Below are 14,737 nucleotides of genomic sequence, written 5' to 3' on the forward strand. Positions count from 1 at the left end.
CATTTTCTCACCTGACCAGCAAGTGGTAGGTTATCATGCAGTCTTTGAGGCCCCTTCTGGCATGGGCATCCCGAGATTCCAGGTCAAGATGGATCTGATCTGGCTCCTCGTTACCTGTCTGATCTCAGGATCTCCTTCCCCTCTTGCCTGCACTCACATCTGCTCCAGCCACGCTGGCCTCCTGGAGCACACCAGGCACGGTCCCCCCTGAGGGCCATTACAAGGGTTGTCACCTCCACCAAGGAAGCTATTCCTTAAGATGTCCACTCCGTCACCTCCTCCCAGTCTTTTCTCAAAAGGCTTTCCTTGGATGAAGCCTGTTCTGACCTTCTGATGTAAAATTAAAACCACTCTCCCAGGCCTGGATCCTCCCTACCCTGCTTTTCCCAGCGCCCTTATCAGCGTCTAACACACTATACCACTTCCTTATTTATCATGACTGTTGTGTAGTGTCTTCCTCCTTCTAATGGAGTGATGAGGGTAGAGGGTTTTGCTGGATTCTTTCATGGATGTGTCCTAAGCACCTGGAGCAGTGACTGGCACACAGTAGGAGCTCATTAATATTTGTGGAAGGAACAAGTATGCCATTGAAGAGGGTCTGGGCTGGGGGCAGACAGGTCTACCTCAGATAGCTCATGGTTAGTGCAGAGATGTGGTTGTGCTACTGACAATAAAATGGGGTTTCGTTGTAAGGAGGACACTGCTGATGAGCTACCATAGGTGGGGAGATGGAGAGGAAGGTGAGGGCTTGTGGGGAGAACAGAGCATAGCTTGGCTCCTGCACTCACTGCATCACATATGTGACCGTGGGATTCCACGTTCCTTCTTATTTTTTCAACCAAAGCCCTCCTGAGCCTCTGCTAAATTAGTGTCTGAATCGTCACATGTTTTGGGAAATGCCAGCTTACAAAATAAAGCTTAACTCTGAGCATGGCCTCCAGGGCCTTCGTGGTCTCTTCCCTTCTCTCCAGACTAGTCTCAAACGTGCCCGACGTTTCACCCATTCCACTCAGTACTCTATTTGCTCACAGTTCCTTCAGCTTCCCCTACGCCCCCACCACCCCCTCTTCAAACTCCTTCCCGCTCAAACACCACTTTCCCCACCCTGCCAGTGTGTATTGTCTACCCTCCATCACTGTGTGTGTCCCATCCAGCCCTGTGTCTCAGTTGCCTTGTTTTGTTTTGTCTTGTCTGCTGCCCCTCTGGACCTGCTCCTCTCAGGCAGGTATGAAGTCTGCTCACTGCATCCCCAGGGCCTGTCCCATGAGCTGCTTCAGGGGACACAGGATGCGTGGAGACAAACAGAAAGGATTCTCACAGCTCTGCATCTGCAGCCTGGGGAAGGGACACCAGCTGCTCCCTCCGGTTCCCCCCGCCCCTTTGGTATCTTTAGTATCTTCCTCTCCATGGACACTTCTCTGCCCTCAAAATGCTCTGGAGTCGGCATCCCAAGCATGACTGGATCTCACGAATGGATTATATTCAAAGATATGAATAAATAATTCACAAAATAGAAAATAAAGCCAGCTAAGAAACATTTGAGAACATGTTGTAATTTACTTGTAGTCATAGAAATTCAAATTAAGCAGTGACATCCCATAGGGTCTGTAATGTGCATCAGGAAATGTAAAATATGTCATCTGCCTCATTACCCACATCCGCGATGAATCCTAACAGAAACCCCCAAATATTGGAAGTACTTTATGCTCCAAAGGTGTTCACAGAACTTTTTGTTAAAGACCTTCTTAGTTGTGAAAAAACAATACAGAAAGAACATAACGATAAATGTATAGCTTAATGAATTATTATAAGGAAACACCCAATATAAGCACCACGGGTCATGAGATGGCACACCCCGGCACCCCAAGAGTCTCTGTGTGCCCCTTACAAATCACAAGGACCCCCTCAGCAGATATAATTACTTCCTTACTTTTCTCCATAATTTGACCACCTCTGTAGGCATCCACAAACATGGTGATTTGCTTGGCCTGTTTGGGCGGTTCACACAGGAGAAGATACAGAGTTCGTGTCCTCTCTCTCTGGCTTCTTTCACTAGACATCACAGGGCCTTTTTCTTGTGTCCCCTGGAGGCAGGTGCATGCATTTCTGTAGACCAGGTAGTTAGGGGCCGAGCTGTAAGGATTACTTGGGAAAACGTATATAAGCTCCTAGCACAGTGCCCTGAACGTTGTGGGCACTTAATACAGTTTCATTCTCCACCCCCCTCTATGACATGAGCCCTGCTCCATTTCTGAAGCAGGACTCTCTCTGCTCCCATCCCCAGTACTGAGCTGCTTCCCGTCCTGCTACTACCACTTCTTACCAGCACCCTGAATCTAGATTCTCTCCCCCTGGCCACCAGGGACAGTGCAGTCTCAGCACCAGGGTTTTATTCTCTCTGCTCCACACAGGAAGAACCCCCACTCCTGTGAGGGCTCCTTAGGATTTTCTTCCAGCAACAAGACAAAGCCAGTCCAGGTGGAGCCCACACCTCTGTCTCCCACCCCTCATTCTTCACTAAGACCCTTCATTCACAAGACGGTGCTGATTCACATCTCAGAAGATGGTTCTTTACATTACAAATGGGAATGATTTAATCTGTATTTCAGAGGAAGAGAATACTCAGGCTTTGGGGACATTTTTTCAAAGAAGTTGAGGCAAGAGAATAAAATCTGGAAAGTGGAATGTGTAGGGATGGGAGACAGGGATGGTGGGGAAACAGGGAAACTGCCTGGCTGGGGAGGGGCACTGGTGGGCAGGTTGGAGCCTGGAGAAACAGCCCTGGTGCCTTTGATTCTCTGTCCTTTAACAAAATCACCGTTGTGTCCCACTGCTCAGTTCCAGAGTCTTGTGCCATTTTGCAAGGCGGGTCTTTTCGTTATTGCCACAACCGCATATCAGGTCCCAGGAAGAATTCCTGAAAATTCATATGATTAAGGAACAGACTTTATCAGGAAAACTTTTGCCAAGAGAAGAGGAGAGGAAGTGACCCCGGCTCTCTCATCATCCCATGGAAATCAGTGGCTGGGCCTCAGTGATTTGCTGGACACACAGATTGGGGCTGTGCTCCAGAGGAAGGACACTGCTCCCTTCTTACAGGGCAAGGGGTGAGAGCAGCCTTGACAGTGAGGGGACAGGCAGTAAGAGTTAGGTGCCAGCGATTTATAATAGTTTTCTGGGAGTGCAGGCAGCCCAGCACCAGGGACCTGGGGGACGTGGGACATTTGTAAACCCTCTGTCCCGGGGATAGAGCTAAGGACCTCATGGGACGTTGAGGGTGGGTGCAGACTCTCCCAGGAGGAGGATGAACCCCCAGTACCAGTTGGGATGGTGTCCAGGAAAACCAGAGTATTCAGTTCTGCTTCTGGCTTTCTAGGAGACCTGGGCAACAGGCAACCAGTGTTCACTGAATCCGTGGATGAAGTCCTGTGTTCAGGTTTGAGGGAAACACCAGGCTCTTAGCCCGCAGTCACTGTCCCCAGGACTGAGCCTGCACTGCTCCTGGGTCTGGGCCGTGCTGGGGCAGGGGTGAAGCTGGTGCTCAAGGGGTTAGGTCAGGAGAAGTGGGGCGAGGCAGCCTGGCTGTTAGGACCTCTGGGAACTGGGTGGTTGGCAGGCCGAGCAGCAGAGTTCAAAGCAGGCAGGCGCCTCTGAGCACTGACTGGAGTCAGGAATTCCTTCGGGGGAAAGGCTAGCTCAGAGGCCAAGGGGCCTTTATCTTCAGTGATACCTGGTGCAAGAATTCTTTGGTGGTTTCAGGTGGAAGCTGCAACATCCTCACATCCAGGAAGCATTTATTCGGCACCCGCTACCTGCAGGGCCTGTGGGAGGCCTGAGGACACCAGTGCAAAAGGCTGTCCTGGCCTCAGGGCTCCCTTTCCCATGGAGGCCACAGACCCCGCCTGCAGCTGGACCGGGACCAAAGTCTTCTTGCTGGAAGGTATTAGTCTTGCTGCTCTCCTGTGTTTTCATCACGTGGATGTGGCTGTGACACTGGGCTCTGTCCACATTCCCTGGATCCCGCTGGCCCTGCTCTCCTGGCCTCAGCCCCAATCTGCTTGGCCCAGCTCTGCTGCCCTGCTTGAGGGGCTTCTCCACACCCCTCCGCGTGGCTGGTAGAGTCTTGATCTGAGTGGTGGGTTTACCGGGAACTCACTGCTGCTGGTTTTGCTCATTACCCTTTGCCTTGACTCCTGCCGTGAAAGTCCATCCTCTTAGGACCTGGCCACGCGACCCACCATCCCCCGCATTCACATCAGCCCTCTGCACACTGAGTTGTATGGCTGGAAGGGGCCGCGGAGGGAGTCATTTCTCCCCCACCCGGTACCGTTTGCTTCTCTCCCCAATGCTGAGACCCCCAACCTTACCTGAACCTTACGAGTGAGGAGGGATCTGGGGAAAACCTAGGCAGGCAATAGGCTCACTTACTCCCCTTTTGTCCTTTCCCCCTCAGACTGTCATGCTCCTGGTAAATTTTGATGCATGAGAAGCTGATTTTTTTTCTTTTTAAATTAACTTTAAGTCCATTGCTTTGGTCATTTCTAACATCCCTAGAGCACAACATGTTGGACCAGTCTCCTCCAGTTTACACCTGCCTTGGCCTCTGTCAGGAATGGAGACCCTGGGCCACAGGACCCCCAAGCTACACCTCTTTCCATTCCTGCAGCCCCTTCCTCTCCTGGTGGCTGTGTGTGCTCCACCTGTTTCCTGCAGGTTATCTTGCATTCTTCCTCCAAGAGGCCTTCCTGCTTTATTTCAGTTTTCACATGGTCTGTTTTGTTCTCCTTGATGAAAGAAAATGCTTCTTAAGAGCCTCTGTACTGTAGCACATACAACCTGCACTGAAATGATTTCTGCTTCTATCTCCCCCGCTAGAGTTTGGACTCCTCTAGTAAAGTGAATTTGCCTCCTGTCTTTGTATCCCAGTGGTGCTGCACACAGTTGACACTTATTACATGTTGGCTGAATGTTGACCTGATGTTGGAAGACACCTTTCAGGAAACCGCTAGGACAGTTTCATCTTCAGCCGCCAGGTGGCACTAACGCCCAGGTGCTATGGGTGGGCCGGGAAGGAGGATGCTTTGAGGGAGGCTTAGGGGCTGGTTGCAGGTGGTGCTGGTGGGTCATGGAGTCTTTTCCTTTTCTCCTCCAGACTGTCTTGGTCTTCTTAGAGTTTTATTACAAAGCGCCATAGACTAGATGGCTTAAACAACAGAAATTTATTTTCTTATAATTCCAGAGTCTGTGAAGTCCAAGATCAAGGTGCTGGTTGATGCCCTTCCTGGTGAGGGCCCTCTTCCTGGCTTGCTGTCTCCTTGCTGTTTCCTTACACGGTGAAGAGGGAAAGCTTTGCTATCTCTTCCTCTTCTTATGAGGGCACTAATCTCTGTATTGTATCTCACAGCTTCTACCTGCATATTCGACTGTTTCTGGCAACACTGAACACATCCACTGCTGAAGGAATAGCACACTGCAGCCAGCATCTGGCCCTGGGTAAGTCAAAATGCTGACTATTAAAAGCACTTTAAAAAGCATCATGTACAAAAGCAGGGAATGACTGCACAGGAGTTGCAAGCTGCTGTGCCATGTCTGTGCAGCTCCTTTATTCTGCAGAAACCTCAATTATTCGTCTCAGATTTTAAGAAAAGATTGCCTTAATGCTACAGGAGAGAAGCAAGGAAATAGACTGCTTTAAAGGAGAAACCAGCACAGAGCTAAAGCCAAATTTTTCTTTCTTTTTTATTTATTGAAGTCTAGTTGAATTATAATATTATGTTAGTTTCAGATGTACAACACAGTGATTTGATATTTTTATAGATTATACTCCAAACAAAGTCATTGTAAGTATTGATTATATTCCCTATGCTATACATTACATCCTTGTAACTTATTTATTTTATGCCTAGTAGTTTGTGCCTTTTAATCCCCTTCCCCATTTTGTCCTTCTCCCTACCCCCTTCCCTCTTGTAACCACTAGTCTGTTCTCTACGTCTGTGAGTCTGCTTCTGTTTTATTATATTTGTTCATTGCGGGGCTTTTTTTAGAGTGAACAGATGATATTTCAGATAGCCACTCTTCAAGATGAGTCCATTTCCTTGAAAATCGAATCCATATAGATTCATATGCTGTGCTGGCAGGAAGACTGACTGAAACAGCCAAAACCCAAGAGCTAATATTCTTTTGGCCAGAATAATGGAATTATTATTTTCCTAGCTATCAATCTAAGCGAACAGAGCCATCTGTCAGGCAAAGCAAACACACACACACAAGTGCAGTTGCCTTGACAGAACTTGGATTACACTACTAAGCAGGGCTGTAAGATGTGTTTTGACCTAGTATATAAGGGATGCTTTTGAGACATTCCCTAATTAGCATTTACTTGCTTAAACTAATTACTCAGATTTCTTCTTCACTAGCTTATTAAAATTTGTTGGATATCATGCACAAAACGGTTGAATGTGGGCATTGCAGAACAACAAACAGTGGTGTCTCCAGTTCGATACAATGTTGACACGGTGACACATCAGTTTCAAAATTGGATATTCTTGATACTAGGTCCCAAACAGATTAAGACAAGGCTGAAACTCTATTAAAGGCTATTACAAAATCGGAGATTTCAATGAGATACAAGAATTCTAATACTCAGTTGACAATAGCCCAGTTTCTATCATTTGATTTGCTAAAGTCCACATGAAATAGATCTGCTCTATATGTGACAGCCAGTAGCTTCAATATTCTTCAAGGAGGAGTTAGTGGACTTGGATTTGGTTTCTCAACAGTGAGTAGTCATATTGGTCACTGTTCCTCATCCTCCCTCAACCTTCCTCAAATGCCAAATATCTCTATTATTCACCAATACCTTTCTTGATTTAGCTATTAACCAGCAAACTCACTAACAGCCAAAAGGTTCCAGCTGCTCTGGACTCCCCCTTAGAGTAGTGCCAGCTCCCAGAAGCAACAAGTCTGGGGTAGATCCTGCTTAAGAGGGGACAGACAAATCTTATCTCCATCTTTAGCTCCAAGGGACAAGGTAGGTTATCCAACTTGGCAAATCATCACACAAATACAAAATCCCTCTCACTATGGGAATTCCCTGGCTGTCCGGTGGTTAGGACTCAGCGCCGTCACTGCTGTGGGCCCTGGTTCAATCCCTGGTTGGGGAACTAAGATCCCGCAAGCTGTGTGATGTGGCCAATAAAAAAATCCCTCTCACTGAAGCTGTGTTTTCCTCATGCCGAACCATTAGAGGAAAAGGGTCAAACTAAGCCAGTCACTTGCAAGAGGGGTAGGTAGATGGAGACTGTTGGAAATGTACAAAATTTTCCTTCTTCATTTAGTGCCAATGCAAAGCCATTCTAGGGACTGCAAAATGTGACTTCCCAAGTGTGCTTCAAATACGTCAATGGCTGGTGCACTAGGGCTTTCCTTCATTGTGTACCTGTAACTTTTACTAATGTGTTAGGTAAGGGGCTTTCCATTCGCAGATTCCACGGAGGGTCCTCCCGGTTCATGAAGGCCCTCATTATCAGATGGCTAAATAATTCGAATGATGGAGGCCTTGTCATGCTGGCTAATGATGGCTTCAGGAAGAGACAACAATTTGGCCAATTCACAGAAGTCAAAATGTTCTTTTCCCTGGTGGGGGAGAGCGGCATCTTGGGATTTCTCCTTTCTCAACACTTGTAAATCAGAAAAATAAAATGTGGATCCATGGCCTTGACTCCTGATGTACCACGTGCTTTATTATAGGTGCTATTAAGTGTACACTATGGCTACATGGCAATCCAGCAATCACTTCACTAAAATTCACAACACCACTAACCATCTCAGTGACAGCCCTCCAATGTAACATCTTGGGGATTTCCTCCCCTTCTTCATCATTTATTTGCCAATATTTCCTTGTTATAAATATCCCCCTAGTGATTTTCCTTGGCAGTCACACCTGTGCTGTCTCCTGTGTGTACCTTGACTATAAATAAGAAAAATTCTTTAAAAAGAAAGCCCTTGAAATAATTCCTATGGTTAGAAGGAAAGCCTTGCTATGGGATGAATTCCCGGTCGTATTCGGTAAGTATTGGCTGCACTGGAAGTGACCCGAGAGGCTCCTAAGCCGACCTTGTTAGGGTCTTGACATCTCTTATTATGCAAACTTTTGAGAATCTGATGATTTAGGAACCCCTTTCTAGAAAAATGCATCCACCTAAAAAAAGCAATAAAGAAAGAAACTATCTCAAAATGAGAAAGTTCTCTTAGAAATAGAGATAAGAACTCAAAGCAGACTCTAGGTCCATCCACCTCACTACAAATAACTCGATTTCATTTCTTTTTATGGCTGAGTAATATTCCATTGTATATAGGTGCCACATCTTCTTTATCCATTCATCTGTTGATGGACAATTAGGTCTGTCATACAGAGTGAAGTAAGTCAGAAAGAGAAAAACAAATACCGTATGCTACACATATATATGGAATCTAAGAAAAACAAAAAAAGAAAAGGTCGTGAAGAACCTAGGGGTAGGATGGGAATAAAGACACAGACCTACTAGAGAATAGACTTGAGGATATGGGGAGGGAGAAGGGTAAGCTGGGACAAAGTGAGAGAGTGGCATGGACATATATACACTAGCAAACATAAAATAGATAGCTAGTGGGAAGCAGCCGCATAGCACAGGGAGATCAGCTCGGTGCTTTGTGACCACCTAGGGAGGTGGGATAGGGAGGGTGGGAGGGAGGGAGATGCAAGAGGGAAGAGATATGGGAACATATGCATATGTATAACTGATTCACTTTGTTGTAAAGCAGAAACTAACACACCATTGTAAAGCAATTATACTCCAATAAAGATGTTAAAAAAAAAAAAAGAACTCAAAGCAGGAATAAAAAATTACTGAAAGGCATTACCCAGGACAGACATCAAGGTCAACGTCACCAGTGAGGTCATGTTGACAGTATGCACTCCTGAGATTATATAATAAGAAGGGCATTGTTACCTCAGTTGTCTTCCTCCAAAAGCCTGTAACCTCAGAAACATCACACAAATCCCAATGGAGGGACAATGTACAAAGTACTTGACCAATACTCCTTAAAACTGTCAACATCAAAAATAAGGGAATTCTGAGAAACTGTCACAGCTAAGGGAGTTGAAGGAGACATGACAACTAAATGTAATGTGCTGTTCTGGATGGGATCCTAGAACACAAAAGGGGTATAAGGGAAATACTAAGGATATCTGAATAATGTGTGGACCTATCAATAATAGTTCCTTGATTGTAACGGATTACCATACTAATGTAAGATGTTAATGATAGGGGAAATGGTGTGTAAGGGGATGTGAGAACTTTATTATCTTCATTATTTTTCTGTAAATCTAAAACCCTTCTAGAAAATGTCTATTAAAAATTAATAAAAGTTTGAAAACATAAAATTGAAAGAAAAAGCTTCCACAAAATGAAAGAAGAAGAAAAAGAAACTGGATCTGGAGGTGAGTGGGTGGGACACTGGGCAGCAGGGGTTTCATACCCTTTGGCTCTTCCTGGGCAGAGATGGTCAGAGCTGGCAGGAACCAGCCTGTGGGGTGGACCCACTCAGTGTCCTTTGGTGTATTCAGCCTGGAGGAAGTTGAAAGCAAAACAAGGGAGACCTATGTGGAGATAAGTAACTTCCTTTTGGGTCTCCTGACTCTTTCCTGGCTCCCCTGACTGACATGAGCTGTTTTCTCAAAAGTGTTTCCCAAATACTGGCCTGTGCTAAAGGCAGCTGGGGGAAAATCCATGGGGTTGGGTCTGTGAGGCAGAAGGTGTCCCTGAGGCAGGTGCACAGATGCCAGGAACCCACATGGCCCCAGTGGCCTTTCTAGGTCCCCTTCCCATCCCCTCTCCAAGAAGAATCTGCCCCTGGACCTAGGTGCTGGGTAATCTGACCTCTGATGGAGGGTGTGCATGGGCACGTATGGGGGGGCGGGGGGCATTTTCTGGTCTCTTTTGCATCCTTAGATCTCTGATGAAGAGTGAGTTCCTCTAGGGCCTGATCCCACCAGGTGTCCTTCCTCCCACCCCTCCCCCCAGTTTACAGGCTGGGAGCTCTGGACAGTGGGGAGTGGGGAGAGGCCCTCTGGGAGATAGGGGACTTTGACCCCAGACTCCCAAGCTTCTCCTTACTCCAGGTGGTCTCAGCAGTGCTGAAAACCCCTGCTGAAGACTTCTCAGGAGCTTCAAGGGTAGAGGTGGAGGCCTGTTCAGGATTCCCTGGGCTGATAGGCCCTGACAGATCACCAGAGGCCCTGCCCCTGTGACTTCCTGCTGCTGCAAACTAGATGTTCCTTTTTCACTTTTGATTTAATATAATTTAAAAAAATTTTATTGAGGTGTAATTGACATACATCATTATATTAGTTTATAACATAATGATTCAATATTTACATATATTGCAAAATGATTAAGTCAATAAATCTAGTTAATATCTGTCACCATACATAGTTACAGAATTTTTTTTCTTGTAGTGAGAACTTTTAGATGTAGTCTCGGCATCTTTCAAATATGCAGTACGGTATTTTTAACTATAGTCTCCATGCTGTACATTACATTGCTAAAACTTATTTATTTTATAACTGGAAGTCTGTACCATTTGATCTCCTTCCCCATTTCGCCCACCTCCCCCCACCCCCACCCCCCTTTGGCAACCACCAACCTGTCTTCTGTATCTATGAGCTTGTTTGGTTTTTTTTTAAGATTCCACATACAAGTGAGATCAAACGGTACTAGTATTTCTCTGTCTGACTTACTTCACTTAGCGTGATGCCCTCAAAGTCTATCCATTTTGTAGCAAATGGCAAGATTTCATTCTTTTTATGGCTGAATAATATTCCACTGTGTATGTATATATATTACATTTTCTTTATCCATTCATCCATTGGTGGACACTTAGGTTTTAGGTTGTTTCCATTTCTTGGTTATTGTAAATAATGCTGAAATGAGCATGGGAGTGCATGTATATTTTTTCAAGTTAGTGTTTTCATTCTCTTCAAATAAATACCCCATAGTGGAATTGGTGAATCATATGGTGGTTCTATTTTTAATTTTTGAGGAACCTCCCTAGCGCCTGCATCAATTTACTTTCCCAAAAACAATGTACAAGGGTTCCCTTTTCTCCACATCCTCGTCAACATTTGTTATTTCTTGTCTTTTTGATACTAGGCATTCTAACAGGTGTCAGGTGATATCTCGTAGTAGTTTAGACTTATATTTCTCTGAGGCTGCTTATATTGAGCATGGTTTCATGTACTTGTTGCCCATCTGTATGTTTGGGAAAATGTCTAGTCAGATCTTCTGCCCATTTTTAAATTGGATTGTTTGTGTTTTTACTGTTGAGTTGTGTGAGTTCTTTACATAGTTTAGATCTTAACCCCTTTTCAGATATAAGATGTGAACATATTTTCTCTCATTCAGTAAATTGCCTTTTCCTTTTGTTGATGATTTCCTTTACTGCACAGAAGCTTTTTAGTTTGACGTAGGCTCACTTGTTGCTTTTTGCATTGTTTTAGTTTCATGTGTACAGCAAAGTGATTCCGTTATACATATACGTGTATCTAGTCTTTTTCAAATTATTTTCCCATTTAGGTTGTTACATAATATTGAGCAGAGCTCCCTGTGCTACACAGTAGGTCCTTGTTGGTTATCCATTTCAAATATAGCAGTGTGTACATGATAGTCCCTAACTATCCCTCCCCCGAACCATTCCCCTCGGGTAACCATAAGTTTGTTCTGTAAGTCTGTGTATCTGTTTCTGTCTTGTAAATTTTAGTTCATTTGTATCATTTTTTTTTAGATTCTGCATGTAAGCAATATCATATGATATTTGTCCTTCTCTGTCTGACTTACTTCACTCAGTATGACAATCTCTAGGTCCATCCATGTGGCTGCAAATGGCACTATTTCATTCTTTTTAATGGCTAAGCAACACCACAATGTTCATTGCAGCACTGTTTACAATAGCCAAGACATGGAAGCAACCTATATGTCCATCAACAGATGAATGGATAAAGAAGATGTGGTACATATATACAATGCAATATTTCTCAGCCATTTTCATTCTTTTGCATATAGTTATCCAGTTTTCCCAACACCATTTATTGAAGAGACTGTTCTTTCCCCACTGGCTTCTTTGTCATAAATTAATTGACCATATATGTGTTGGTTTATTTCCGTGTTCTTTATTTTGTTCCATTGACCTATGTGGGGTTTTTTTAACATGTTTACTGGAGTATAACTGCTTTACAATGTTGTGTTAGTTTCTGCTGTATAACAAAGTGAATCAGCTATATGTATACATATATCCCCATATCCCCTCCCTCTTGTATCTCTCTCCCACCCTCCCTATCCCACCCCTCTAGGTGGTCACCAAGCACCGAGCTGATCTCCCTGTGCTATGCAGCTGCTTCCCACTAGCTATCTATTTTACATTTGATAGTGTATATGTGTCAATGCTACTCTCTCACTTTGTCCCAGCTTACCCTTCCCCCTCCCTGTGTCTTCAGGTCCATTCTCTACATCTGCGTCTTTATTCCTGTCCTGCCCCTAAGTTCATCAGAACCTTTTTTTTTTTTAGATTCCATATATATGTGTTAGCATACGGTATTTGTTTTTCTCTTTCTGACTTACTTCACTCTGTATGACAGGCTCTAGGTCCATCCACCTCACTACAAATAACTCAATTTCGTTTCTTTTTATGGCTGAGTAATATTCCATTGTATACATGTGCCACATCTTCTTTATCCATTCATCTGTCGATGGACACCTAGGTTGCTTCCACGTCCTGGCTATTGTAAACAGTGCTGCAATGAACATTGTGGTACATGACTCTTTTTGAATTATGGCTTTCTCAGGGTATATGCCCAGTAGTAGAATTATTCTACTACTATGCCAATAGTAGAATTTAGCTTTCAGACTTGAATTTCTGAGGATAACACTGCAGACTTTAAGATTTTCCTTCTGAGGGGTGGATGTTCTTGGGGTGAATTAGCACCCCTGAAACAGGTCTGGGAAGATATAGCCATGGAGGAGCTCACCTTCGTTTTCCCACAGAACACGGCAACTGGGTCCTTGGGGACCAAGTGTCTATCAGAAGGGGAGGCGCTGGGTGAGGTCACGCTGCCCCTGAAGCCACCTCAGGGCTCAATGACCGCAGCAGATGGTGACCTGGACAGGAAATGAGAGCCCTGGCTGTGCCGAGGCACTGGCGTGCTCAGTAAATATTTGCTGAGTGGAAACCAGCCATGGCTGCCACGTGCAGCTTAGCTGAAAGCTGCCTGTCGTGTTCAAGAGCATATGTGACACCCCAGCGTCCTTACGGGAGGGCTGGGACCAGGGTGAGTCAACAGGACACCCACTCTCAGGTGCCGACCTTGAACTGGCACCAGCCTGAGAGTGGGGTCTCCTTGCCTCCCTGTTCACGGGGCCTGGGGCCTGCATCAGAAGAGGGGGACAAGAGCCTGTGACCCGGTCACATCACAAATAATCAACAACTAGCTGAAGTGCTGTGGGAGCCAGCGCAGAGAGCACCTAATTCATCTGGGGCAGATGGGGCAGGCTCCCAGGGGGCCATCTGAGCTGCATCTGGAAGGGTCTTCGGGCACTGGGCGGGAGGGAAGGTCTTACTCCGGGGAGTGGGAGCTGGTGTGCAGGCTGGAGGCTGATGGGGGTTCTTTCTTAGGCCCATAAGGGATGGGGAGTGACCCTTAAAGTGGGGAGGTTTTCCCAGTTATCTGTTCCTGCTGGGGCTCTCCCTCCCCTCTGTGCTCCCAATGGGACGGTCTCAAAGGTCGGTGGGCACCTTCTCAGGGACTGTGTGTGGGGATCTGCAGAGCCCACTCACCTCCCTATGGGGTAGAGTAATGTGGTCTGAATGCCTGGGGTGGGTAGAAGGCTGTGCTGTGGTGTGGTCTGTCCTCCCCCGCTGGACAGAAGAGAGATGTTGACAACCAGTCCAGCCAAGAATCTAGGGAAATCTAGTGATAAAGGAGCCCAGCAGAAAGAAGCCGAAAGATGTGGCTGGGGTGAGAGCCACAGACAAACAGGAGCCCACTCAGGAGCTGGGAACAAGCTCAGGGTGAGAGCAGTCTCTCCACTGGGGTGGGGGGGGCCTTCTCCAGGTTTAAAAGGTAATGTCGTTGGTGTGACAGATGGGATGGATGTTAAGACTAAGGTGAAAAGACCCTGTGAAAGCTGGACCGTGAGACTCCCTAGGAGGACACGTCACTGCCCTGGGAAGGAGTGCAGGTCCACCAGCCTGCAGCTCACAGACAGTGAGGGTCCCCGGGCCCTGTTGAGAGAACAGCTGAGGTTTCTCAGGCCAGCAGCCTTTGCAGGTCTGGCTGGGCTGGAGGCACAGACCGTTTGTGACGTACTGAGTGCAGAAGGAGGAGCTGGGGTTGAACAAAGGCCACCTTGATCTCAGAGGCTGCTGACATGCAGCCACAGACCTTAGTTTTCCTGCCTGGAATGGTGCTAGGGAGGAGAGAGGCTGCCCTGCGACAGGCCTGGCCTCCCCCTTTCATGTGGCTTCTCAAGGTCTGAAACCATCTTGTGTGGGAGATTCACTGCACTGAGAGGGACTTGGATCTGGAAAGACCATTGGTATGAAAGGACCGGGACCTGGTCCCAGGCCAGGCTCTACTACATATTGGGTTTATTCATTAACCTCTTTTGATCCTCAGTTTCTACATCTGTAAAATGGGAAGATA

At 46.1% G+C, this 14,737-nt stretch overlaps 1 long non-coding RNA gene across 1 annotated transcript; it reads left to right on the forward strand.

Moving 5' to 3' along the window:
- Window positions 1-5,097: 5,097 nt before the first annotated feature.
- LOC117198362 (uncharacterized) lies at window positions 5,098-7,720 on the forward strand. Its single transcript, XR_004479496.2, has 3 exons — window positions 5,098-5,284; window positions 5,405-5,493; window positions 7,485-7,720. It is a non-coding gene; the product is annotated as an uncharacterized LOC117198362 (long non-coding RNA).
- The last annotated feature ends 7,017 nt before the right edge of the window (window positions 7,721-14,737 follow it).

The sequence above is a fragment of the Orcinus orca genome, chromosome 1 (genome assembly GCF_937001465.1).
Source record: "Orcinus orca chromosome 1, mOrcOrc1.1, whole genome shotgun sequence".
NCBI lineage: Eukaryota > Metazoa > Chordata > Mammalia > Artiodactyla > Delphinidae > Orcinus > Orcinus orca.